The following is a 27574-nucleotide window of genomic DNA, read 5'->3' as shown; positions in this document are numbered from 1 at the left end:
CCTTCTATTTCAGAGGTTCCAAATTGAACCTTCCCATGCATTGCTCGGAATAAAACCAATAAACCTGAGGTTTCGTTTGTTTACTTCCTTGGACGTTATACAGTGGGAAGCTGGGCGAGGTGTCGTTTAACTACATCAGTTAGTCCACCTTAAAGGAGAGAAGCCTCCTTTTTACCCCAACACCTCCCCTCCTCACCACTCCCTCTCCTCTCCTCTCTCCTCACGTCTCACCTATGCTCGTCTCCTCTCCTCTCCCCTGCCTTCTCCCCTCCTCTACTCTATTCTCCTCTCCTACCCTCGCCCCTACCCTCTCCTCTCCTCTCCCCAGTCCTCTCCTCTAATCCCCTCCCCTCTTCACTCCAATTTCCTCTCCTCTCCTCTCATCACATCTACTCTCCGTTCCTCTACTCTCCCCTGCTCTGCTTTCTTCTCACCTCTCCTCCCCTACACTCTCGTCCCCTTCCTGCTCATCTCTACCCTCCTCTCTCCGCTCATCTCTCTTTTCCTCCCGTCTCCACAACTCTCCTCCTCTCGCCTCCCCTCTCCTCCACACTCCTCTCATCTCCTCTCTCCTCTGCTCAACTCCTTTTCCTTTCATCTTCTCTCCTCCTCTCCCATCTCCTCCTCTATCGTCTCCACTCGGCTCATCCCTTCTCCCATCTCCTCCTCTCTCCTCTCCACTTCTCTCCTCACCTGTTTTCCCGTTCTCTCCTCTCTCCTCTCCCATCTCCCCAACCTCTCCACAACTCTCCTCCCCTTTCAGCTGTTCTCCTCAACTCTCTTGTGTCCTCATTTTCTCCCCTCTCGCCTAACTTCTCCACGCCTCCATTCCATTCTCCCCTCACCCCGACCCTCTTCTCCTCCCCTTTACTCTCCTCCATTCTCCTCTCATCTCCTTTCCTCTGCTCTATCATCTCCAATCATCTCCTTTCCTCCCCTATCCTCTCCTCTCCCCTGTTTTCAAGTCGCTTCTATCTCCACTCTCCTCTCCACTCCAATCATCTCTACTCCGCTCCCCTAAATTCTCCCCTCTTCTCCTCTCCCCTCCTTCTCACCTCTTCTCCCCTTTCATTTTAACTCCTCTCCTCAACTTGTGTCCTCTGATGTTCTCCCCTCTCTTCTCCTTCCGCTCCTCTCGTTCCTTCTGCTCTCCTGTACCCTCTCCACTCCTCCCTTCTCCACTCCTCTGCTCGCCCTCCTACCCTCTCCTCCCATCTGCTCTCCTTTCCTCTACCCTCTTTTCACCTCCTCCTCTCATTCACTGTCTTCTCTCTCCACTTCTCTCCCCTAACTTCACCACCCCTCTTTTCCATTCACCTCTACTCACCTATATACTACCCACTCTTCTTTCCTCTCCTGCCCTCTTTTCTATTCTCCTCTATTGTCCCATCTCTTGTCCTCTCCTCTCCTCTAATCTACTACCCTCCTCTCTCCACTCTGCTTTCTTCTTTTCTCTCCTCTCCTCTCATCTGCTCTCCATTGCTCGACTCTCCACAGCTCTTCTCCCCTCCATTCTCCTCCCCATTTCTCCCCTCTCCTCCCCTCCCTTCTCATCTCTTCTCGCCCCTGCTCTCCCCACTCTCTTCCTCTCTTCCCCTCTGATGGTCTCTCCTCTGCTCTCCCGCCACCCTTCCCATCTCCTCTGCTCTACTCTCCTTCCCTTGCATCCTCTCTCCCCTCTCCACTTCTCTCCATTCCTCCCTTCTGCGTTCCGCTCCTCTCCTCCTCTCCCCTCTCATCGCTCTTCTCTCCCCGACCTTCTCCCCACCTCTATTCCACTCTCCTCTCCTACCATTTCCCCTACACTCTCATCTCCATTCCCCTCATCTCCTCTCTTCCCCTCTGCTATCTTCTCCTCTGCCCTCTTTTCTCCTCTCTTGTCCGCTCCAGTCCTCTTATCAACTCTCCTCTCCATTCTTCTACTCATCTCTGCTCTGCTCTCCTCTCTACTTCCCCTATCCTCTATCCTCTCCTCCACTAAACCCTCCTCCCCTTCCTGCTCATCTTCTCTCTTTCCTCTTCCCACCTCTCCTCTCACCTCCTATCCTCTACTCTGCTCTGCAGTCTTCTCCACTCCACTCATCTCCTCCCCTCACCTCTGCTCTCCTATTCCCCTCCTCTCCTCTCCTCTACACTCATCTCCTCTCGTCTACTCCCATCCCGCCTCCTGTCCTCTCTCTTCTCCCCTCCTCACCTATCTGCTCCTTTCATCTCCTTTCTTCACCTCCACTCTCTCCATTCCTGTTCTGAGGAAAATAAACGATAAGATGCCGTGTAACTATCAGTATGGCATCGGTCGCCATGAATCCTTACTAACCATTGTATTAACAGCACACATGTATCCTTACTGACCATTGTATTATCTGTCCCCATGAACCCTTACTGACCAATATATTACCTGCCCCATGTCCCCTTAATGACCACTGTATTATCTGTCCCCATGTATCCTTACTGACCTCTGTATTATCTGTCCGCATGTATCCTTACTCACCATTATATTAACAGTCACCATGTACCCATACTGACCATTTTATTATCCTTCCCAATTTGACCTTACTGACCATTGTATTTTCTGTCCCCATGTATCCTTATTGGCCACTGTATTATCCCTCTGCATGTACACTTAGTGACCACTGTATTATCAGTCCCATGTATCCTTACTCACCATTATATTAACAGTCACCATGTACCCTTACTGACCATTGTATTATCAATCCTCATGTACCTTACTGACCATTGTATTATCAGTCCCCATGTACCCTTACTGACAACTGTATTATCAGTCCTCATGTACCTTTTGCTGACCACTGTATTATCAGTCCTCATGTACCCTTACTGACAATTGTATTATCAGTCCTCATGTACCTTTACTGACCACTGTATTATCAGTCCTCATGTACCCTTACTGACAATTGTATTATCAGTCCCCATGTACCCTTACTGACCACTGTATTATCAGTCCCCATGTATCCTTACTCGCCATTATATTAACAGTCACCATGTACCCTTACTGACCATTGTATTATCAGTCCTCATGTACCCTAACTGACCACTGTATTATCAGTCCCCATGTACCCTTACTGACCATTGTATTATCAGTCCTGATGTACCCTTACTGACCACTGTATTATCAGTCCCCATGTATCCTTACTGATCATTGTGTGATCAGTCGTCGTATATCTTTACTGATCATTGTTTTATCAGTGCCCATGTATCCTTAATTAGCACTGTACTGTTAGTGCCCATATATTCTACTGACCTTTACTTAGCCTGCATCTATCCTTCCATTTGTTTTATTTCACTTGTGTTACCCTGAGAAGTGAATTGAAAATCTGAAATTACAGAGTTATTTTACATCTCAGTAATAATCGAAACTCCCTAAATGAAGCTGCTCCCTTTACATGCAAGCTGTGATTCTGTGGAATTAACTATTTCTGCTTTTACCAATAGTGCTTGGTTTTGGATTAGGTTATTTGATCTGATAGCCACGTTGCTTTTAAGATATTTTGCAATTGAAAGTGATGCAAAGAAAACGTTCGGACAACTTGTTTATTCAGTGACTGTGATTAATATCCTTCAGTGTGCAGTTTAATTTTCTCACTGGAGAGTTCCCTCAGGCTATAAATAGGGATTTTTTTTTCAGTCTGTACAGCAATGTTTGACTTAAGTTGTTGTCTAAAACGAACAGCACTCATTGGAGCTCACAGAAAGTCAAATCATGTTCTGGGAAATTCCAACTGAGCTTTGGATCCTGTGGGCATTTTTCAATGTGGAACGTATTTATTACCCGCTCCTCGCTGCTGTTGATGTTCCTGGTGAGTCCTTAATCTGGAATTAATTATGTAACCCATGTTTCTCTATATTTGCTGTCCTTGTCCTTTAGTTCTAGTTATTAATTGTATTCAATTTGAACCTCTTGTTCTGAGTCTGGCAATGAAAATAAGTTTCTGTCATGTAATGTTTGATCATTTGTGAATTCGCTGCGCCCAGTTCAATGAACAGTATGTTGTTTTCACAAATTAAATCTCTGTTCTGTGTCTGGCAATGCACAGAAGTTGCTGTCATGTAATGTTCGATCATTTGCTGACTCGCTGCTCCCAGTTCAATAAACAGTGTTTTGTTTCCACAACTTGTTTCCAGTGATAGTGGTTTACAGGATTTGACAGAAATTTGATTTTGACACAAGATATGTTAGTGAACGATTAGATTACTGAACAGCTTGCAGTCAGCTTTCTGCACTGATGCCCAGTGTTGGATAATAAATATATGTTCAGCGGTAATAAGTGTTTTAAGGACCGCTGGATATTGTTAATGACACTGATCTGTGGAAATCAGCGTTGAGAGATCCTTCACAAATACATTGAGATATGAGACATTATTCACTAATGATTCAGCTATAGACAGTTGTCGTAATTTCCACTGCCTCCCGCTCTGCCTCACAGTCACGAATTCCAGATGATCAGGACAGGGTTAAAACTGCAATACGGATTCCAGTAAAATGTTTATTCAGTTGTGTTTTAATTGATTTATTTCCCTTGTTCAGCCACAGTTCAGGAGAGCTCGGGGTGGGCCACACAGTAGCAACTATTCAAAATGGAGCACTATATTGTGAAATATTTTGATATTTCCAGTCTCAAACTCTCTCTGTCAACTGTAAGTCTGTAACTTTCTCACACCAGGTGAAAAGAAGTTGGTTGACACAGTTCCAGCTGTAAACAGACACGTTCGAAAATCTTCTGTGACATCTTACAACATGGGTCATCATCAGTCTATTGTAAAGCGACAGTCCCTTCTTTAAAGATTATTTGCAATATTCTTGGAAAGTCAGCTTAAGCCAGTTACAAAGTGTACTTTCAAAACGATGGTTGGAAAGGTTCTGATTTCGACACATAATACAATTAAAGTCATCTTCTTCAGCCTACGACACAACCGCAGTAACCTCGCCAAAGACTCCATTCCGCTCTCTGGCCACAGATTTCATTCACCACCTTGGCCACATACTCCATTCCCCTCCCTGTCACAGACTCCATTCCTTTCCTTGGCCACAGACTCCATTCCCTCCCTTGGCCCCCAATTCCATTCTCCTCCCTGGACACAGATTTCATCCCCCTCGCTGTCCCCATACTACATTCCCATCCCTGGACAATGACTCTATTCCCCTCAATGGACGCAGGCTGTTCACAAACTCGCGGCTTCTTGTGCTGAATTATTGCTTCCTCTGACTTGGATATGGCGTGATATCAGAGTCTTATTCGGAGCTTTAACCACCTGGCAAAATTCCAGCACATTAATTATTTCAGTCATGACCCAGCACCCACACATCACATCCACCGCTTCACTCACTCCCTGTCACAACACCCAAACATCCCATCCACTGGTACATTCAGTCCAGAGCCAACACCCACACGTCCCATCCATTAGTACATTCAGTCCTTGTCCCGACAACCACACGTCCCATATATTGGTTATTTCAGTAACTGTGCCAAACACCACACGTCCCATACGCTGGTGTAATCAATCCTGACCCAAACAGCACACGTCCCATCCGATGATTTCATCAGTCCTGACCCAAACACCACAAGTCCCATTGGCTGGTTCATTTAATCCTGACACATTTCACACATAATTCTTTGAGACTGCTGTTGTTGCTCTCAATCTGGAGTATACATTCCCTGTTTTTCTCTTTCTTACAGTGAACTTCGTGACGATAATGATCCTGCCTCGAGGAAGGTGCGGTCTCTCCAAGTGTGTCAGCCGTTACCTGGTGGCAATGGCAGCGGCGGATCTACTGGTCGTTATCCTCGACCTGATATCCAGGCAGATTCCTATTTTTTATTCAACCGTGTTTGAGTTCATGTGGAAGATTAATGTTTGTAATATCCATGCCATCCTGCTTTACGCAGTGACAGACTGTTCCGTCTGGTTCACAGTTGCTTTTACCTTTGATCGATGTATAGCCATTTGTTGTCAGAAGCTCAAAACCAAATATTGCACCGAGAAAACGGCGACTGTGGTTGTGGGAACATTGATTGCGCTGTTCTGTGTAAAGAACACTTTCTGGTACTATATGTATGAAGGTATGTATCAGATTTCCAATAGTCCCTGGTTTTGTTTTGTTCGATGGGAAGTCTATGAATCAGTATCATTGGCAGTAATTGAATTCCTTCATTATATTATAACACCGTTTATTCCATTTGTTCTGATCCTTCTGCTCAATACTTTAACTGTCAGACACGTTTTAGTGTCGAGCAGAGCCCGCAGGAGACTCAGGGCCCACAGCAGTGGGGAGAGTCCCAGTGACCCAGAGATGGAGAAGCGAAGGAAATCAATCATTTTACTGTTTGTTATATCCGGCAATTTTATCCTGTTATGGGCAGTGTTTCTGTTAAATTCTGTGGTTGAACGATTGTATTCGTTAAACGTTATTCGTGTATCTCTACCTCAATATGTACAGGAAATGGGATCAATGCTTCAGCTCCTGAGTTGCTGCACCAACACATGTATTTATGCCGTGACCCAGACGAAATTCAGAGAGGAGTTGAAGAATGTGGTGAAATATCCCTTTACTGTAATTGTTAAATGCATTAAATAATAAGAATCACACAATGTTTTTGGCGGGTGTTCTGCCCAATCCGCTCATCTCTGTGGTACACACACAGTGAGGCCTGTTTTCATCTTTCACCGCGCGGAGTCAGCGACTAACAAAAATGGTAGTGGTGGTGAAGTCCACGGAGATCAGTCCCGTTGGACTCCTTCAGGTTTTATCCCCGCTAAGACGTCTGCTGCGGTCTAAAACGGGTTTATAATGCTCCCGACCGCCAGGCTCGTGTCGGATGTGTTTACCCAAAGGGAGCGGCACGGGGAAGGTGGCTCTGTTACTTTTCAGTCCACGGGCGGGTCGCTCAGTCCCCAGCACTCCCAGGGAAAGCTGGGGGGAAATGGCCTGGGACCAAACAACAGCCAGGGAGGGAAGGTTTCAAAGGCTCAAAGGTCAGTGCTTTCATCCTTTTGCAGGCTCCTTGTGTTTTTCTCCCAGTGGGGTTTAACCTGAGCAGCCCCAGCACCTGGTGATAGCGACGGATCCTTGTTTCAGATAATCTACCTTTGGGATTAAAGGGTCTCCTGCAGACGGAGTATATGCCAGTGACATTCACCACTGTAACGTTCCTTTGTAAATTTGCCTGAACAATGCGGTGAGCTGCAGGATGAAGTGTTCCCCGCACACACTCGACACACATTAAACTCAGCTCCTCCTCACTCTCTGCAAAATCTCCGAGCTAAATATAGGCCATAATATGCAGTGTTCAGGGAGGGTGGTAACGAGCTTTGTTGCTAGGTATTGCAGTATGTGTGATGTAATAAAGCGGGGAAACTCGCATGACATTGTGCCTGAGTATTGTGACATCACAGACCTGCCCTTCTGACCAAGCCCTGGTCTGTGGTTGACCCAGAATCGCATTTCAGACATCCCTTCTCCTTCACCCATCACCTTACAAAGAGTTACTTAATGTCTGCAGCACAGAAATAGGCCATTCGGTGCTCGCGGCTGCAAACTGGTCTGAGGCCGTTCCCCTGAGGTTTCCCTGGGGGTGCTGAGTGTTAGCAGCCCATCTGCCTGTGGACTGCAAATTTACAGAGCGACCTTCCCCACCCCGACCCTTTCGGCTCAGCAGAGCATGTCAGAGCTTAATCTATCACCACATCCTGATCTTAAACGTAGTGCACAAAGAGAGTGGTAAATTTGGGAACGTAGAGAAAGTGAGATTCAGTGGTAAGTCCGGGGTGAGTCTGGCTGAGTATTAGCTGTAAAAAGGGACATTTAGATTAACGTTTTGAATTTAACTTCGAACTTTAAAAACAGAAGTTAGCAGAAACTGCCTGTTAGTGGTAGTTAACTATCAGTCAGCTGTAAGTGTTAGTCTTAAATATGTGCTAATTACTGCGAGCAATGGGCATGGAGCTGAGACAGCATTTGTAACTTGTGTGTGGCTCCAACGGTATAAAACTAAACACTAACTGCTGATTCACAGTGTGTTCTGCATAGTGATATTAAACGGAATTTGGTGAGAGTTTGAATGTGAACAGTGGTTGAAGGAGGTGCTGCTTTGGCCTCCAAAATACAGCAGGTAGATGAACGTTTGGAGAGTATTAACTTTTTTCTCGAAGCTTGGTACACACTAAGACCTGGGAGCAATAAAATACTTTATTAAATTAATAATTTAACTATAATTATTAATTAATTAATATAATTATAAATAACCATTTGAATAAAAACTAAGTAATTAAAATAATTCAGTGTGTCAATAAGCAAATAATTTATAAAAAATAACTAAAGGTGGCAGGGTAGGCAATGAGTCGAGACTGTAATGTGTGTGAGTTTGTGGACATCAAATCTGTCCCACATTCCCACATCTGCAGGAAATGTCTATGCTTTATTCTCTCTGGCTCAGAATAATTGGCCTGGAGTGCGAGTTCGACACACTCTGAAACACACAGGAGAAGTGATTTAATCCAGAAAACAGTCACATCCCACAGAAAAGCGCAGGTTCAGTAAAGTCCGTGTGTGATTGGGTGCCGTGTAGCGAGAACTGAGGAGCGGCTGAGAATGAGACACTGCTCTTGCCCAACGAAACGGATAATGATTGCGTGGAGGACATCCACAATACATACCAAGGTACGTGGCTCAGAAGGTTGTCCACAGACAGAGATAGTAAGAAATATTAAACAATTACTTTGCATCAGTATTTATCAGGGAGTCAATACAGGTGGACATGACATTGGATGATATTAGAAATGAAATAACTGCATTTAAAATAACAAGAGGAAAATATTATGTAAACTAATCAAACCGAAAATGGATAAAATGCCGGCTTCGGACAAATTACATCAAGGGAAGAGATAACAGAGGCATTAATAAACATATTTAATATTTTGTTAGAATAAAGTGCAGTGCCGGAGGATTGGCAGATACCTAATGTAATACCCATTTTTAAGAAATGAGGTAGAACGTGACTGAGGAACTATAGTCCGGTCAACTTAACGTCGTTGGGAGGAAAAATAATGGATTCCCTACTAAAGGAGAAAGTGGAAGAACAACTGGAAACCAAAAATGAATAGTCAGCATGGATAAGAAAAGCGAAAGTCTTGAATTGACCAAATTCTTTGAATTTTTCGAAGAAGTAACAGATAGCGTAAACTAACGTAATGTAGTAGATGTAATTTATCTAGATTTCCAAAGGCCTTCGATAAGATACCCCATAATAGACTGAAAGGGCAAATCACAAATTTTAATTCCAATTAATAATAATAATTGTGATTTTTTGAAATGGAGTTAACAGATTTTTAAAATAGATCCCACAGCCTGTTTTTCAGTCTGTGGGAAGCATGTGTGGGATGCCTTCCGCAGAGGGTCAGATGTTCCAATGCATAGACCAAAGGCCTTGGGAGCTGGGCACAGACACAGATAACATAGAATTTGAATTCTGTAATAAGATACAAGTTAAATAAAAAGAATCATAACAACATGTATCCTGAATTACTAATTAAAGTATATAGAGGCCAGATTGGAGGAAGCAACCTACCAGATAAACATGTATTAATCAATCAGCACATATTAATTGTAACTTGTGTAATTAAGTAAGACTATAATCTGAAACTGTATAAAATAAGATGTCTCTGTCAGTTTCTCTGAGCATTCATTCAAGGATAGCTCACCTGCCAGCTTGTATCTTTTATTAATAAAAACTGCATTTACTTTAAGACTAACGGACTCCGAGTGGTGGTTTGAAGTTAACTCTAACAACGTGGCGCAGTCAGCAGGATCTACTGGACGGGCAGATTAGACTCAAAAAGCCAAACCAACCGAATAACGAGTGAGTAGAGAATTACCTTGAGAAATTCTCCTCGCAAAGTAACGAGAGATCCAACGAATCTGAGGTAGAGTCCATGCAGCCAGTAAATCCAGTTGAGGGGCGCGTCAGGACACTGTAAATAAATACTGTAAGTTTTGGTACAATAAGTACGTATACAGGAAAAAAGCCTCAGTGTAAATAGTCCCGCATAAGTAAAAGCGGAAAAACAACACAAGGTAAAAAGCCTTGGTTTAAAAAGTTCTGCTTAATAAAGATGGTAAAACAGGAACTGGGGAAACAGCCCCAATGTATGAAATGGCAAATGAATCTGCCAAGGCCCTTGGAGGGCTGAGGTATAAACTACCAGAAGAGTTTCTGAGAGATAAATCTGAAAAGGTCATGAAGATGATTAAGGCAGGATATGATGAAGGGAAAAAGATCATTTTAACAGCCGGAAAGATGAATAGAAAGATACCCGAAGGTGAGATGGACAGAGAATGTGACAAAAGACAACAGGATTTAAGTATAAAAATAGATATAATTGACAGAAGGGAATGGACAGAGGAATTTGGCCCAAATTTGTATCCCCCACTAACAGGGTTATGATTGAGACCTGAGGAAAATAAAGTATTGATTGGGGTCCAGAAGGCTCGCTTAGTAGATAGTTTTCGGAAGTCCATAACAAAAACTGTTAGTGACTTTCTTAAGTGAAGTATGGATACAAAAATAGAGCCGGCCAAACAATAAGCTTTGTTGAATGAAGAGAGATTTTTGTGAATGTCTGTCTTTGAATGAAAGTGCTTGTGTGATTTTGGACTTCGGAATATTTGAGGTGGGAATTAATGAATTTTTCAGGTGTCTGGAAGCCTGCTTCAGAAAGTGGTAGAGCTGTCTGTTGTTATGGCCCCACCCACTTTTTCAGACAGAGTGAATTTGTTTTAACCCTTTGCAGTGTTGTCCTGTATGAAGGAAGTTTTAAGAAAGTGTGAACCTAGAATTGAATGACATTTTAATTTAGAAACCCAGGTGTGGATTTATTCAGATGATATGTTATGGTGCTAGGAAATGCACAAATGATAGGTTTGTTGAGCAAAAGATTAAAAATGTGTGGTCCCGATGGTTTTAAAAAAAATTTTCGACACTCTCCCTTGTCAAAAGAAAACATGTAATCATAGTCTAGGAATGAGATAAAGAACGGAGAAGGGAAATTGTAATGCCTTAAAAAAAGAATCCTGCGTGGGTGTCTCAAGACTGCGGGCTTGGGAAGTACGCCCCATATTTCTTTGTGTAAAATCTTGATGCGAAAGCTTCGAGCTCAGTAAAAAGATTTTTAAATAAAAGATTGGCATATTTGAATTGGGATTTTGAGATATTTCTGGTGATTCTCCTTGATAAACATTTTGGTTGTATTGGAAAATCTTGGGTTTGGAAGACTTTTAATAAAAGTAAATATACTGTGTCAGAAGCTGAAGCTTAAAAAGATTAAATTTATGAGATACTGTATCACAAAATTGAAGTTATAGCGCAAAAGATTCGAGTTTTTGATGTTCAGCTTCTAAAACAGAAGTTAGGCACATAATTATAAAACAAGTACTTTGCATTCTGTGATCTGTGAATCACTATAAAGCATAAATGATAAGTCCGATTAAAAAACAGTATTACCATATTTGACATTTCATAATCCAACAATAAATACAAATACTACAAAAGGTGAGCAGAAATTAGGATGGGAGCAGTGAAGAGTTAATTTTGTTCTGAAGATTTCAAGTACCACTGTTTAAGAAAATACACAACAAAATGAAATACATTTAACATAAAAAGTTAAATCTGATCTCTTAAAAAAAAACTATAATGTTTGGAAACAATATAGAAATACTTTCAGGGATCAGGTCAAACTCCTGGGCAAGTGGGGAGCTATCTGCGAAAGTGTAAAAGGAATTTTGAAAAAAATTAAATGTTAAAACGGCAGACTTTAGCAGTTTAGAACAAAGGAAAATATAAGTTGAACTTGTGACTTCAGATACAGTGATTGAAGAACCACAGAAAGTGAGACGTAAAGGCTTTGAAACTGAAACATTTGAGATAACGGAAAGCAGGATTTAAAGTAAATCCCAAAAAGGCACAAATCGGACAAGCTGTGGTACAGTACCTGGGACACGAAATATCCCAAGGAACTCGGATCATGTCCAATGACAGGAAGGAGGACATTAGGATTATGCCCCGACCAAAACCAGCCTGAGGGGTGTGTTAGGTACTGGGGTTCTTTAGCTATTGCAGGAATTTTGTGCCTAACCACAGCAATTGCAGAACCAATACAGTGGCTAGTGAAAGGAAAATCCGGTTGAAATGAAAATGGTAAGACTCTAACTAAAACCTGGAATATCCAGGATGTGTTTTATCAACAGAATGTAAACGTGATCATCACCGTCCTTCCGATTCTACAAAGACAAGCTACAAGGCCGCCCCGAGGGGGCCCAGAAGCATTTAACCACAGCGGAGCGCACAACAACTACATAAAGCAGCCTCTAGAGGGCGGCATCTAAGTGTCAGGAGCGTTTGATTTAAGCCATAAGATAAGTGTGTAAAAAATGTTACCTGAATATTGTAAACCAGGGGAATTAATCTTGGGAAATTGCGTGGTAGTTAAATCTGGAACAGAAGTAATGTTGTTATTTGACAATGTGCAGCATGAAATGTTACCTGTGAGCATAAATTAATCAGCCCTATACCTGCCAGAAAAAATTAGCCACAAGACTAAAGCGGTGTAAATACGATTGCTAGACACAATCCTGAGAATAGCTAGTGACACATCAGGAGCAAGGGAGAAACACAAGAAGCGGAGACACAAAGAAGGAAGACAGAGGAGATTTACATCGAATGACGTATTAACTTTACAGGGTCATTTCTAGTAGATGCACCAGATAGACAGGCGATCAAGGCAGGTGTAGATAGCTTGAGGGGAACATCGGAGGTACTAATCAGGAAACAGCCCAGGATTGGGATAGAATCTTCAGAGTTAGGATCTAAAAAATCCCAAAAAATGCTAGAGGCTGTATCCGTATTGGAAGGCCATGCACGAACAATTAATGAGCAAAATAAGCAGGAATTGAGAGGACGATGCCGAGGACAGGAAAAGAGACACATGTCATGCCTATGGTAGATGGATGATTGGTCAGGTGAGACACAATATGGATCAGATACAAACCGGGCGAGTTACAGGTTCAATAAATAGCACCCAGTTGAAAGAAATGGCACAGCACACTGGGCCATTAGATGCATGCACCCTGAAACATAGAAACATAGAAACATAGAAAAAGGTTGCAGGAATAGACCATTCGCCCCTTCGAGCCTGCACCAACATTCAATAAGATCATGGCTGATCATTCACCTCAGTACCCCTTTCCTGCTTTCGCTTCGTACCCCTTGATCCCTTTACCTTAAGGGCCATATCCAACTCCCTCTTGAATATATCTGATGAACTGGCATCAACAACGTTCTGCGGAAGAGAATTCCACACGTTAACAACTCTCTGAGTGAAGAAGTGTCTCCTCATCTCGGTCCTAAATGGCTTATCCCTTGTCCTTAGCCTGTGACCACTTATTCTGGACTTCCCCAACATCGGGAACGTTCTTCCCGCGTCTAACTTGCCCAGTCCCATCAGAATTTTATGTTTCTGAGGTCCCCTCTCATTCTTCTAAACTCCAGTAAATACAGACCCAGTCGATCCTATCTCTCCTCATATGTAAGTCCTGCCATTCCGGAAATCAGTCTGGTGAACCTTCGCTGCACTCCCTCAATAGCAAGAATGTCCTTCCTCAGATTAGAACAAAACTGAACACAGTATTCCAGGTGAGGCCTCACCAAGGCCCTGTACAGCTGCAGCAAGACCGCCCTGCTGCTATATTCAAATACCCAAGATATGGGGCCAACATGCTATTTGCCTTCTTTCTGTCTGCTGCACCTGCATGCCAACCTTCAATGACTGATGTACCATGACACCCGGATCTCGTTGCACTTCCTCTTTTCATAATCTGCCGCCATTCAGATAATATTCTGCCTTCGTGTTTTTGCCACCAAAATGCATAAACTCACATTTATCGTTATTACACGACATCTGCCACGCAATTGCCCACTCACCTAACCTGTCCAAGTCACCCTGCAGCCTCTTAGCATCCTCCTCACATATCACATCGCCATCCAGCATAATGTCATCTGCAAAATTGGAGATATTATACACAATTCTTTCATCCAATTGATTGATGTATATTGTAAATTGCTGGGGTCCCAGCACTGAGCCCTGCGGCACCCAACTAGTCACTGCCTGCCATTGTGAAAAGGACCCGTTTATCCCGACTCTGTCAACCAGTTCTCTATCCACATCAATACATTACCTCCAAAGCCATGTGCTTTAATTTTGCACACCAACCTCTTGTGTGGGACCTTGTCAAAAGTCTTTTGTAAGTCCCACTACACCACATCCACTGGTTCTCCCTTGTCCACTCTACTAGTTACATCCTTACAAAATTCTAAAAGATTTGTCAAGCATGATTTCCATTTCATAAATCAATGTTTATTTGGACCGATCCTGATAGTGCTTTCCAAATGTGCTGCTATTTCATCTTTAATAATTGATTCCAACATTTTCCCCACCACTGTTGTCAGGGTAACTGGTCTGTAATTACCAGTTTTCTCTCTCCCTCCTTTTTCAAAATGTCGTGTTACAATCGCTACCCTCCAGTCCATACGAACTGATCTAGAGTCGATGGACTGTTAGAAAATGATCACCAATGCATCCACTATTTCTAGGGATACTTCCTTAAGTATTCTGGGATGCAGATCATCAGGCCCCGGGGATTTATCGGCCTTTAGTCCCATCAATTTTCCGAACATAATTTCCCACAAATAAGGATTTCCTTCAGTTCCTGCTTCTCACTAACCCCTCGGTCATGTACTATTTACAGAAGGTTATGCATGTCTTCCTTCGTGAATGCAGAGCCAAAGTATTTGTTTAACTGGTCTACAATTTCTTTGTTCCCCATTATAAATTCACCTGAATCTGACTGCAAGGGACCTACGTTTGCCTTCACTAATCTTTTTCTCTTCACATATCTATAGAAGTTTTTATGTTCCTAGCAAGCTTCCTCTCATACTCTATTTTCTTCCTCCGAATTAAACCCTTTGTCCTCCTCTGCTGAATTCTAAATTTCTCCCCGTCCTCAGGTTGATGCTTTTTCTGACCAATTTATATGCCTCTTCCTTGGATTTAACACTATCCTTAATTTCCCTTGTTAGCCACGGTTGAGCCACCTTTCCCGTTTTATTTTTTTACTCCAGACAGGGATGTCCAATTGTTGAAGTTCATCCATGTGATTTTAAATGTTTTCCATTGCCTATCTGCCGTCAAGCCTTTAAGTATGATTTCCCAGTCTATTCTAGCCAATTCATGTCTCATGCCGTCGAAGTTACCTTTCCTTCAGTTCAGGACCCCAGTCTCAGAATTAATTGTTTCACTCTCCACATTAACAAATATTTCTACCTTATTATGGTTACTCTTCTCCAAGGGGCCTCGCACAACAAGATTGCTAATTAGTCCTTTCTCATTACACATCAACCAGTCTAGGATGGCCAGCCCTCTAGATGGTTCCTCGACATATTGGTCAAGTAAACCATCCCGAATACACTCCAGCAAATCCACCTGTACCGTATTGCTACCAGTTTGGTTAGCACAATCTATATATAGATTAAAGTCGCCCATGATAACTTCTGTACCTATATTGCACACATCCCTGCTTTCTTGTTTGATGCTGTCCCCAAATTCACTACTATTGTTTGTTGATACACAACTCCCACTAGCGTTTTCTTCCATTTGATATTCCGCAGCTCCACCCACACAGAATCCACGCGAATGTCCTTCCTTACTATTGCGTTAATTTCCTCTTCAACCAGCAACGGCACCCCACCTCCTTTTCCTTTCTGTCTATCCTCCCTGATTGGTGAATATCCCTGGATGTTGCGTTACCAGCCTTCGTCACCCTGGAGCCATTTCTCCGTGATGCCAATTACATCAAATTCATTAATTGCTGCCTGTACAGTTAATTTGTCCACCTTATTACGAATACTCCTCGCATTGAGGCACAGTGCCTTCAGGCTTGTTATCTTGACACATCTTGCCCCTTTATAATTTGGCTGCAATGTGGCCCTTTTTTATTTTTGCCTTGGGTTTCTCTGCCGTCCACCTTTACTTTTCAACCCTCATTTTACTTCCCTCTGTCTCCCTGCACAGGTTCCCATCCCACTGCCGTATTAGTTTAACCACTCCCCAACAACACGAGCAAACTCTCCCCCGTGGACATTGGTTCTGCCCAGGTGCAGAGCGTCTGGTTTCCACTGGTCCCAGCTCCCCCTGAAACGGTTCCAATGTCCCAGGAAATTGAATCCCTCCATTCTGCACTGCTCATTCATCTGAGCTATCCTGCGATTCCTACTCTGACTAGCAGGTGTCAGTGGTAGCTATCCTGAAATTGCTACCTTTGATGTCCTATTTGTTAATTTAGCTCCAGGCTCCCTAAATTCAGCTCGTAATTCCTCAGACAGAGTGAGTCAGACTCAAACACAAACACATAAAGAGCTCTCTTAACACAGAGAGTGAGAGGCACAGAAACATTGCATAACCCCATCTCTTTGTCAGTTGAGAATGCTATAAAGTTATCGACATGTACAGATTCAACAGAATACATTCGCGTATTACTGAGCAGGTTGGGAGGAAATCGGTTTCAATTTAAAGATTTACCAAGAGTGGGGTATCGAACCCACGCAGCTATACACCCATTGGATTTTATGTCCAACGCCTAAACCACTCGGCCATCCTGGTTTTGGCTATAGTCGGATTTTGTGAGAATATGGGCTGCAGCTCCACTCTCACAGACATAGGTTTTTAATGAGCATTTTCAAATATTGATAGTAATATTGACACAGGGGCAACTCTCCCAATATTTTTAGAGTAATGCTCTGGGAACTTTCACATCCACCCGAGGGTGCAGACGGAGCTTCAATTTAACATTTCATCCGAAAGTCAACAGCTTCAACAATGCAAAATTGCCCAAGTGCTGCACTTGAGTGTCAGCCAAGATTATATGCTCAAGTCTCAGGAGTTGGACTCACACACACAACCTCCTGATTCAGCCGAGAATGCTGCCACTGAACCAAAGCCGATACCAAAGCTCACATCCGTATTACTTTCCCCAAATCTTTTTATAAAGTTCCAGGACATTTTGAAGTAATATACAACATTTTGAAAAAGCTCCACCCTCGTCAGGGAATTGAACCCCGACCTCACGCGTGACAGGAAGGGATATTAACTACTACACTAACGAGGAACTGACGCGTATTTGTTTTGTTAGAACAGGAATCGAGCTGTGAACAGAACTGGACACCATGAGAAGTCGATAGGCACATTGAGAGACAGAGACAAACCGACAAACAGGGAGAGACAGACAGCGAGATAGAGACAACGTGAGGCAGAAAGTATGAGACTGAGAAGGAGAGGCAGACTGAGTGAGAAAAAGACTCAAACACACACATATACAGAGATGTGTGTGTGTGTGCTCTTTAAAGAGAGAGAGGGAAAGAGTGAGAGAAAGACAGTGACAAAGACATTGACAAAGAGAGAGACCGAGAAAGAGTGAGCGACAGATAGAGAGATAGACAGAGATATAAACAGAAAATGATGGAAATACTCAGCAGGTTAGAGACAGGAACTAACAGAGACAGGCAAAGAGAGAGACAGGTGGAGACATGGACAGAGAGAGATGATGGGAATGAGAGAGACAGTCAGACAGAGAGACTGAGAGAATCCCATTGGAACAGAACTGGACATCGTGAGAAAGAGACATATATGTTGAGAGACAGGGAAACAGGGAGAGACAGACAGCGAGATAGAGACAAAGAGAAACAGAGACTTTGAGACTGAGATGGAAGGTCAGACGGAATAACAGAAAGACTCAAACACATACATATACAGAGATGTGTTTGTGTGCTCCATAAAGAGAGGGGCAAATAGTGATGGAATGACAGGGACAAAGACAGGGACAAAGAGAGAGATAATTCATAGAATGCATACGGGACTATTTCATAGAACAGTATGTAACAGAGCCTACAAGGGAGCAAGCCATCTTGGATCTGGTCCTGTGTAATGATACAGGAAAAATAAACGATCTCCTCGTAAAAGATCCTCTCGGAATGAGTGATCACAATATGGTTGAATTTGTAATACAGATTGAGGATGAGGAAGTTGTATCAGAAACGAGGTTACGATGCTTAAACAAAGGGGACTACAGTGGGATGAGGGCAGAGTTGGCTAAAGTAGACTGGAAACAAGGACTAAACAGTGGCACAATTGAGGAACAGTGGAGGACTTTTAAGGATCTCTTTCATAATGCGCAAAAAAAATATATTCCATTGAAAAGAGGGGCGGCTAGAGAAGTGATAACCAGCCGAGGATAACCAAGGAAATAAAGGAGAGTATCAAATTAAAAAACAATGCGTATAGGGTGGTCAAGGTTTGTGGGAAACTACAAGATTGGGAACATTTTAAATGACAGCAAAGAATTATTAAGAAAGCAATAAAGAAAGGAAAGATAGATTACGAAAGTAACTGGCGCAAAATATAAAAACAGATAGTAAAAGCTTTTACCGATATATAAAATGGAAGAGAGTGACTAAGGTAAATGTTGGTCCCTCAGAAGATGAGAAGGGAGATTTAATAATGGGAAATGTGGAAATGGCTGAGACCTTAAACAATTATTTTGCTTCCGTCTTCACAGTGGAAGACACAAAAACAATGCCAAAATTTGCAGGCCACAGGAATGTGGAAAGGGAGGACGTTGAGACAATCACTATCACTAGGGGAATAATGCTGGACAGGCTAATGGGACTGAAGGCAGACAAGTCCCCTGGTCATGATGAAATACATCCCAGGGTGTTAAAAGAGATGGCTGAAGTTATAGCAGATGCATTCGTTATAATCTACCAAAATTCTCTGGAATCTGGGGAGGTACCAGCGGATTGGAGAGCAGCTAATGTAACGCCTCTGTTTAAAAAAACGGGGCAGGCAAATGGCAGGTAACTATAGGCCCGTTAGTTGAACATCTGTAGTGGGGAAAATGCTTGAAACTATCATTAAGGAAGAAATAGCGGGACATCTAGATAGGAATAGTGCAATCAAGCAGACGCAGCATGGATTCATGAAAGGGAAATCATGTTTAACTATCTTACTGGAATTCTTTGAGGCTATAACGAGCATGGTGGATAGAGGTGTACCGATGGATGTGGTGTATTTAGATTTCCAAAAGGCATTGGATAAGGTGCCACACAAAAGGTTACTACAGAAGACAAAGGTACGCGGAGTCAGAGGAAATGTATTAGCATGGATAGAGAATTGGCTGGCGAACAGAAAGCAGAGAGTCGGGATAAATGGGTCCTTTTCTGGTTGGAAATCGGTGGTTAGTGGTGTGCCACAGGGATCAGTGCTGAGACCACAACTGTTTACAATATACATAGATGACCTAGAAGAGGGGACAGAGTGTAGTGCAACAGAATTTGCAGATGACACTAAGACTAGTGGGAAAGCGGGTTGTGTAGAGGACTCAGAGAGACTGCAAGGAGATTTGGATAGGTTAAGCGAATGGGCTAAGGTTTGGCAGATGGAATACAATGTCGGAAAGTGTGACGTCATCCACCTTGGGAAAAAAACAGTAAAAGGGAATATTATTTGAATGGGGAGAAATTACAACATGCTGTGGTGCAAAGGGACCTGGGGGTCCTTGTGCATGAATCCCAAAAGGTTAGTTTGCAGGTGCAGCAGGTAATCAGGAAGGCAAATGGAATATTGGCCTTCATTGCGAAAGGGATGGAATACAAAAGCAGGGAGGTCTTGCTGCAACTGTATAAGGTATTGGAAAGGCTGCACCTGGAGTACTGCGTGCAGTTTTGTTCACCTTACTTAAGGAAGGATATACTAGCTTTGGAAGGGGTACAGGGACGATTCACTAGGCTGATTCCAGAAATGAGGGGGTTACCTTATGATGATAGATTGAGTAGACTGGGTCCTTACTCCTTGGAGTTCAGAAGGATGAAGGGTGATCTTAGAGAAACATTTAAAATCATGAAAGGGATAGACAAGATAGAGGCAGAGAGATTGTTTCCACTGGTCGGGGAGACTAGTACTATGGGGCACAGCCTCAAAATGCGGAGGAGGCAATTTAAAACCGAGTTGAGAAAAAATTTCTTCTCCCAGAGGGTTGTGAATCTGTGGAATTCTCTGCCCAAGGAAGCAGTTGAGGCTAGCTCATTGAATGTTTTCAAGTCAAAGATAGATAGATTTTTAACCAATAAGGGAATTAAGGATTACGGGGAGAGAGCGTGTAAGTGGAGCTGAATCCACGACCAGATCAGCCATGATCTTATTGAATGGCGTGGCAGGCTCGAGTGCCAGATGGCCTACTCCTGTTCCTAATTCTTATGTTCATATGTTCTTATGTTCAAAGGGGGAGACAGATAAAGAGAAAGACAGATATAGAGAGAGATAGAGACAATAATTCGGTTCTGTCTTTACAAAGGAAGATACAAAAAACCTTCAAAATGTACGAGGGGACTGTGAGTCTAGTGAGAATGAGGAACTGAAAGATATCCTTATTGGCGGGAAATTGTGTTAGGGAAATTGATGGGAATAAAGGCCGATAAATCCCTGGGTCCTGATAGTCTGCATCCCAGAGTACTTAAGGAAGTGGTCCCAGAAATAGTGGATGCATTGGTGATCATTTTCCAACAATCTATCGACTCTGTATCAGTTCCTATTGACTGGAGGGTAGCTAATGTGATGGCACTTTTTAAAAAAGGAGGGAGAGAGAAAGCGGGTAATTATAGATCGGTTAGCCTGACATCAGTAGTGGGGAAAATGTTGGAATCAATCATTAAGGATGAAATAGCAGCCCATTTGGAAAGCACTGACAGGATCGGACCGAGTCAGCATAGATTTATGAAAAGGAAATCATGCTTGAGGAATCTTATGAAATCTTTTGAGGATGTAACGAGTAGAGTGGACAAGGGAGAACCAGTGGATGTGGTGTATTTGGACTTTCAATAGGCTTTTGACAAGGTCCCGCACAAGAGATTGGTGCACAAAATCCAAGCGCATGGTATTGGGATTAATGTACTGACGTGGATAGAGAACTGGTTGACAGACAGGAAGCAGAGAATCGGGATAAACAGGTCTTTTCACAATGGCAGGCAGTTACTAGTGAGGTGCCGCAGGGCTCAGTGCTGGGACCCCAGCTCTTTACAATATACATTAACGATTTGGTTGAAGGAATAGAGTGTAATATCTCCAAGTTTGCAGATGACACTAAACTGGGCTGCGGTGCGAGCTGTGAGGAGGATGCTAAGAGGCTGCAGGGTGACTTGGACAGATTAGGTGAATGGGCAAATATATGGCATATGCAGTATAATGTGTATAAATGTGAGGTTATCCATTTTGGGGGCAAAAACACGAAGGCAGAATATTATCTGAATGGAGGCAGACTAGAAAAAGGGGAGGTGCAACGAGACCTGGGTATCATGGTTTATCAGTCACTGAAAGTGGGCACGCAGGTACAGCAGGCGGTAAAGAAGGCAAATGGCATGCTGGCATTCATAGCTAGGGGATTTGAATATAGGAGCAGGGAGACCTTACTGCAGTTGTACAAGGCCTTAGTTTTGGTCTCCTAGTCTGAGGAAGGACGTTCTTGCTATTGAGGGAGTGCAGCAAACCAGTTGCCAAACAGTTCTCTATTCACGCCAGTACATTAATCCCAATACCATGCGCTTGGATTTTGTGCACCAATCTCTTGTGCGGGACCTTGTCAAAAGCCTATTGAAAGTCCAAATACACCACATCCACTGGTTCTCCCTTGTCCACTTTACTCGTTACATCCTCAATAAATTCCAGAAGATTCATCAAGCATGATTTCCATTTCATAAATCCATGCTGACTCAGTCCGATATTGTCAACAGACTGATTCCCGGGATGGCAGGACTGTTATATGAGGAGAGATTGGATCAACTGGGCCTTTATTCACTGCCGTTTAGAATGATGAGAGGGGATCTCATAGAAATATATACAATTCTGACGGGACTGTACAGGTTAGATGCGGGAAGAAAGTTCTCGATATTCGGGAAGTCCAGAACCAGGGGACATAGTCTTAGGATAAGGGGTAGGCCATTTAGCACTAAGATGAGGAGAAACTTCTTCATTCAGAGAGTTGCTGACCTGTGGAATTCCCTGCCGCACAGAGTTGTTGATGCCAGTTCATTGGAGATATTCAAGAGGGAGTTAGATATGGCCCTTACGGATAAGGGGGTCAAGGGGTATGGAGAGAAAGCAGGAAAGGGGAACTGAAGGAATGGTCAGCCATGAACATGTTGAATGGCGGCGCAGGCTCAAAGGGCCGAATGGCCTAATCCTGCAGCTATTTTCTATGTTTCTATGTTTCTAAAACTGAAAATGATGAAAATACTCATCAGGTTAGAGACAACGACAAAGTGAGACAGGCAAAGACATGGGCAGAGATGATGGGAAAGAGAGAGACAGTCAGACAGAGATTCTGAGAGAATCCTATTGGAACAGACGTGGGCACCATGAGAAAGAGACAGATTGAGAGACAGAGACAAACAGAGAAACAGGCACAAACAGAGTGAGTCAGAGAGAGGCAGACTCAGACTCAAGCACACAAACACATGCACAGCTCTCTAAAGACAGAAAGGCAGAGACTGAGATACACAGATACATTTCACAATTTCATTTCATGATCGGCTCAGAGTGTCACAGAGTAACAGAGTATTGTTGATTCAACAGATGAAACTCAGGTATCACTGATCAGCATGGGGGGAAATCAGTGATAAATTAAAGAGATTCGAGGAGTGAGGTACGAAATCTCGTGGGAAAATCCCATTGAATTTTAAGGCCAACGCCTTTACCACTCGGCCATCCTGGTCCTTCCAGTGTTTCGATTCTGTCTCTGTGAGAATCTGGGCTTCAACTCCACCCCACAGACACACACATACACATCGGGTTTCAGTGAGCATTTAGGAACATTTTTTGTAATATTGACACGGGGGCAACTCTCCTATTCTTTTTCGAGTAATGCTGTGATCCACCCGAGGGTGCAGACGGAGCTTTAATTTAAAATTTCTTCTGAAAGTCAACAGCTTCAACAATGCAAAATTCCCCAAGTACTGCACTTGAGTGTCTGCCAAGATTATCTGCTCAAGTCTCAGGAGTGCGACTTAAACACACAAACTCCTGATTCAGTCGAGAATACCGCCACTGAAACAAAGCCGATACAAAGTTCACAACCGTATTATTTTCATCAAATCTTTTTAAAAAGTTCCATGACATACCAAATTCATGGTGATGATTTATACAGACAGTTGCACATACACAGATATATATATAAATACAGATAGACAGACACAGACACACACACACATAGGCAAAAATATACTCGCACCAACGGACATGTACAGATGTCTTCGACATATAGAGGGATAGACAGGCTGAATCACTGTCGCAACTTTGGCTGATTTTTGCGTTTTTCTATACTTAAGTATCGTGAATATTACAGTTGAATTAAAATTATTTTAAAAATGACAGTTTTGAAAGGTGTGGGACGTTATTCCATCAATCTCAGGTTGAGTTTTGCAAAGACCTGGTTAAATTGTGAAATGGAATGAAAAATGCTGAGAATCGTAGTCGGCAGGATTCGACCTTCAGGGGTAAAATACGATGGATTTTTTAGCTCATCGCTGTAACCTCTTGGCCACGACTACTGACTCGTTATTTATTTAAATGTTACACAGATAAAACTCAGTCATCCACCTCTCTGCAGCAGATGACACAGAATTCTGAAAAAAATCTCCTCTTCCTGTATTTTTACTATTCTGTATTGCACTGGAACTTTTTAATATGAATCTATACCAAGAAACAGAAGTAAAATCCTGCATTTTGAAAAAGCTTCCTGTCCGTTGGGGAATTGAAACCCTGTCTTCTACATAACAGGCCGGGATACTACGCACTATACCAATGAATGTGGGTTTAGTCAAAGCAGGAATCGAACTGTGAGGAGAACTGGCCTCCATGAGAAGTAGAGAGACACATTGAGAGACAGAGACAAACCGACAAACAGGGAGAGACAGACAACGAGATAGAGAGAACGAGAGACAGAAACTGTGAGACTCAGAAGGAGAGGCAGACGCAGTGAGAAAAAAACTCAAACACATACATATACAGAGATATGTGTGTGTACTCTATAAAGAGAGAGAGGGAAAGAGTGAGACAAAGACAGTGTTAATGACAGTGACAAGGACAGAGACAGATAGAGAGAGAGCGACAGATAGAGAGAGAGACAAAGATATAAACAGACAATGATGGAAATACTCAGCAGTTTAGAGACAGGAACTAACAGCGACAGGCAAAGGAGACAGATAGGCAGAAACATAGACAGACAGAGATGATGGGAAAAAGAGAGACAGTCAGACAGAGTGATTGAGAGAATCCCATTCGAACAGAACTGGACACCGTGAGAAAGAGACAGACACATTGAGCGACAGAGACAAACAGGGAAACAGGGAGAGACAGACAGCAAGATAGAGACAGAGAGAGACAGAAAGTTTCAGACTGAGAGGGAGGGTCAGACTGAGTGAGACAAAGACTCAAATACTTACATACACGGAGATGTGTTTGCGCGCTCCATAAAGAGAGGGAGGCAAATAGTGATGGAATGACAAGAAAAAGACAGAGACAAAGAGGGAGACAGATAGAGAGAAAGACAGATAGAGAGAGAGAGACACACACAGAAATAAGAACAGAAAATGATGGAATGACTCATCAGGCTAGAGACAGGGTCCAACACAGACAGAGATGATGGGAAATAGAGAGAAGGTCAGAGAGAGAGAATCCCTTTGGAACAGAATTGGACACAGTGAGAACGAGACAGAGGCAGACTTCGAGAGACAAAGACTCAAACACAGACACAGCTTTCGAAAGAGAGAGGCAGAGACTGAGCGACACGGATACATTTCATTATCTGCTCAGAGTATCACCGAAACATGCAAATGCAACAGATGTAAATCGGGTAACACTGAGCAGCATGGGAAATAATCTCTGTTTAATTAAACAATTACCAGGAGTGGGGTTCGAACCCACACAGTTATAAATCCATTGGATTTTAAGTCCAACACTTTAACCACTCGGCCATCCTGGTCCTGGCAGAAACGGGTTTTGTCTCTGTCAGAATTTGGGCTTCAACTCCATCCCCACAGAAACACATAGACACAGAGGGTTTCAGGGAGCATTTTCGAACATTTTTCGTGATATTGACACGGGGCAACTCTCCTATTATTTTTCGAGTAATGCTCTGGGACCTTTCACATCCATCCGAGGGTGCAGGCGGAGCTTTAATTTCACATTTCATCCGATGATCAACAGCTTCAACAATGCAAAATTCCCAGAGTAATGCATTTGAGTGTCAGCCAAGATGATGCGCTCAAGTCTCAGGAGAGGGACTTACACACACGACCTTTTGAATGGAGCCACTGAAACAAAGCCGATACCAAAGATCACAACCGTATTATTTTCCCCAAGTTTTTTTAAAAGTTCCAGGACATACCAAATTCTTGGTGATGATTTCCACAGACAGTTGCACATACACAGAGACATATATACAGATAGACATACACAGACACACACACACATAAAATAACCAAAAATATACACGCATCAACATAGAAACATAGAAATTAGTTGCAGGAGTAGGCCATTCGGCCCTTCCAGCCTGCACCACGATTCAATAAGATCATGGCTGATCATTCAACCTCAGTACCTATATCCTCCTTTCTCTCCATATCCCTTGATCCGTTGAGCCGTAAGGGCCATATCTGACTCCCTCTTCAATATATCTAACGAACTGGCTTCAACAACTTTCTGCGGTAGAGAATTCCACAGGTTAACCACTCTCTGAATGAAGCTGTTTCTCCTCATCTTGGTCCTAAAGGGCTTACCCCTTATTCTGAGACTGTGACCCCTGGTTCTCGAACTCCCCAGCAACAGAAACATTCTTCCTGCCTCTCACTTGTCCAATCTCGTCAGAATTTGATATGTTTCTATGAGATCCTCTCTCATTCTTCTAAACTCCAGTGGATACCAGCAGAGTTGATCCAGTCTATCCTCATATGTCAGTCCTGCCATCCCTGGAATCAAGCTGGTGAACCTTCGCTGTGCTCCATCAATAGCAAGGACGTCCTTCCTCAGATTTGGAGACCAAAACTAACACAATATTTAACGTGTGGCTTCACCAAGGCCCTGTACAACTGCAGGAAGACTTCCCTGCTCCTATATTCAAAGCACCTAGCTATGAAGGCGAACATGCCATTTGCCTTCTTCACTGCCTGTTGCGCTTGCATGCCCACTTTCAATGACAGATGTACCATGACACCCAGATCAAGATATACACAGAGTGCCTTAGACAAATAGACGGATAGGCAGGCAGGGTCACTGTCGCTGCTTTGGCTGGCTTTTGCGTTTTTCCGTCGAGAATGCTGCCACTGAACCAAAGCCAATGCAAAAGTTCACAACCGTATTATTTTCTCCAAGTCTTTTGAAAAAGTTCCAGGACATGCCAAATTCATGGTGATGATTTCCACAGACAGTTGCACATACACAGAGACATATATACAGATAGACAGACACAGAAACACACACACACACACACACACACATAACCAAAAATATACATGCACCAACGGACATGCACAGATGCCTTTCACATATCGAAGGATAGACAGGCTGAGTCACTGCTTTGGCTGATTTTTGCATTTTTCTATCCGTATGTATCGTGAATATTGCAGACTAGCAGAAATGTGAAAAAAATGTCAGTGTTGAAAGGTGTGGGACGTTATTCCATCTATCTCAGGATCAGTTTTGCCAAAACCTGGTTAAATTGTTAAATGGAATGAAAAATGCTGAGAATCGTAGTCGGCAGGATTCTAACCTACGCGCAGAAAACCCAAAGTATTTATAGTCCATCGCTTTAACCACTCGGCCACAATTACTGCATCTCTGGCACTTTAAATGTTACTCAGAAAAAATTCAGTCGTCCATCTCTGTGCAGCGGTCGGCAACAGAATCCTGAAAAAGTCTCCGTTTGCAAAAAATCTGGAAGAGGCAATCTCCTCTTGCTGTATTTTTACTGTTCTATATTGCTCTGGAACTTTTTAATAAAATCTATACAAAGAAACAGAAGTAAAATTCGACATTTTGAAAAAACTGCTGCGCCGTCGGGAAATTCAACCCAGTTCTCCCGCATAACAAGCGGGAATAATCACCACTATATGGACGACGGTACGGGTTGCGTTAGAGCAGTAATCGAGCTGTGAACAGAAGTCGACAGACACATTGATCGACAGAGACAAACCGACAAACAGGGATAGACAGACAGCGAGAGAGAGAGACAACGCGAGACAGAAAGGGTGAGACTGAAAAGTGAGGCAGACTCAGTGAGAAAAAGACTCAAACCCCTACATATAAAGAGAGAGAGGGAAAGAGTGAGAGAAAGACAGTGACAAGGAGAGAGACAGATAGAGAGAGAGCGACAGATAGAGAGAGAGACAGATATAAACAGAAAATGATGGAA

At 43.0% G+C, this 27574-nt stretch overlaps 2 non-coding genes and 1 pseudogene across 2 annotated transcripts; 1 reads left to right on the top strand and 2 right to left on the bottom strand.

Moving 5' to 3' along the window:
• LOC139235427 (zinc finger protein 271-like) overlaps positions 1–27574 on the top strand; it is a 136781-nt pseudogene that overhangs the window by 3136 nt on the left and 106071 nt on the right.
• On the bottom strand, positions 16639–16722 carry trnal-uaa (transfer RNA leucine (anticodon UAA)). The gene has a single exon. It is a non-coding gene; the product is annotated as a tRNA-Leu (tRNA).
• Positions 25065–25147, bottom strand: trnal-uaa (transfer RNA leucine (anticodon UAA)). Its single transcript has one exon. It is a non-coding gene; the product is annotated as a tRNA-Leu (tRNA).

This window comes from Pristiophorus japonicus, chromosome 23, assembly GCF_044704955.1.
Source record: "Pristiophorus japonicus isolate sPriJap1 chromosome 23, sPriJap1.hap1, whole genome shotgun sequence".
Taxonomy (NCBI): Eukaryota; Metazoa; Chordata; class Chondrichthyes; family Pristiophoridae; genus Pristiophorus; species Pristiophorus japonicus.
The sequence above is the reverse complement of the archived record's forward strand: the minus strand, read 5'-3'. Positions and strand labels throughout refer to the sequence as shown.